The sequence below is a fragment of the Vigna radiata genome, chromosome 11 (genome assembly GCF_000741045.1).
Source record: "Vigna radiata var. radiata cultivar VC1973A chromosome 11, Vradiata_ver6, whole genome shotgun sequence".
Lineage (NCBI taxonomy): Eukaryota > Viridiplantae > Streptophyta > Magnoliopsida > Fabales > Fabaceae > Vigna > Vigna radiata.
Genome location: NC_028361.1, coordinates 6,833,610 through 6,835,499, shown reverse-complemented (window position 1 = coordinate 6,835,499; position 1,890 = coordinate 6,833,610).

Sequence of the window (1,890 nt, the reverse complement as noted above, 5' to 3'; positions counted from 1 at the left end):
CAAAGGTTCCGTGATAGAAAGCCAAATAGTACAATGAATTAGAGAACTATGTAAGCAAAGCCAAGTGTGGCTACAAAAGCAAAATAAATTATGAAATGCAACTTGTGAGTGGTGTTTTGCTGCTGAAAAGGTGGCTGGACAGCCCACTTAAAGTCCTCTTGAAGTCCACTTGAAGCCAAGTTAGCAAGGCCTCCACTCCTTAAGATGCTACCCCTTTGATAAGGTCCAGCTGTGTGCTAAAATTCCACCAAAATGATATGATGAACCAGCAAGAAAATCACAAAACCGTGAGTGAAACAGAAATGTGCTGCACCAAAATTTTAATTAGCCAAAAACCAATTTGCTAGCATAGTATGGAAGCCAAAAATGATGAATTCAAGTGAGATACAGCTGGAATAAAAGGTAGCACACAAAAGGAGCCTAGGAAAGGAACTAGAACAGATTATAAAAGCAAGAAAAACTCAAAAACAATGAGGAAATTCTGTGCAGTGAAACTGTTTGATGAAATTGCCAAACTGTTTGACAAAATGCCACAATGAACTACAGTTTTGATATTTTTCTGATTTTTGATTTCTAAAACTGGATTGCAGGGATTTAATTGCTTTTTATGCCTGTTTTAAACTTGATTGAACATGGAAAATGATTTAGGAGTGAAATCCCAGCTTTTGCCAATCCAATTTTGATTTGTAAGGGCTGGACAAAATGCAAACAGCTAGAAAACACGTTGCAGCACTGAAATGTGGCAGCAAAATTGAAACTGCACTGGTCAAACTCAATGGCAATGATTCACATGTGTAATTGACACTTCAAACAACTTTGTATCATCATAATAGATGTGTCCAAACACTCAAACAGCAAAGAAATGGCCTGCAGCAGAAATTCACTAGGTCACTTCCCAAAATCAAGCAAATTTGATGGATGGAGTGGTGATTTTGCAAAACAGTTGAATTTTGACCATATGAACAGTAAGTTCAGATTTCAAATCACCAAATGGACTTGCTAAAACATTGATACTACACAGAAACAAGTTGATGCAGCAATGGACAGAGGCAGTTGTGAATTATGCAGAATTAAACTACTAAAACTGCACCAAAAAGTGAAAAAAATGGCAAGAAAATTGGAACTGCAGTGGGTGAAATCAGTGGCAGTGGTTAAAAGGATCAAATGACACCTCAAGCAAGTTTATATCATCATAATGGATGTGTGCAAGCACTCAAACCGCAAAGAAAACTGCCACAGCAAAATATGACATGTCCACTTCCTCAATTGGAGCAAAGCTACGGGTTTAAGATGTGATTTGGTGAAATGGTGCAAAAATGACCAAATGAACAGTAACAAGCAACTTTGATGCACCAAATATAGGTGTGGAAACAATCAAACTGTGCCAAAATCCACTGAATCACAATTTGACTAGTTGAGTTCCAATTTTCAAGCAAAAATAGGATGTCAAACTATGATTTTGCAGATGTAATGCAAATGGACCAAGGCAACAGCTGAAACAAGTTTCAAATGGTGAAATACACTTGCACCAATAGTTACAATGCACAGAATCTCAGTAAAACTCAAAGTGATATGTGGAGTTACCAATTATGCAGTAAAATCAATAAATCTGCAGCAGAATTAAAAAAAAAATATATGGAAGCAATGATAGCTAGCTCAAGCAAACAGATTAGGATGGTCCTAGGTAACTAGATCTAGCTAGAATATAGGAGCTAGAAGAAATTAAATTGACCTAAAAGACTCAGACAAAGATATAGGCACGGTGCAAAAGCCAAAAAAATTTGGTAAAAACCGTGAATGTTGGTTGGTTTAGGAGATATTTATTTTATATTAGTCTGTTTCCAGTTTGTTAAAATAAGTTGGTTATTATGCAGTCCTATTTTCTAGGAT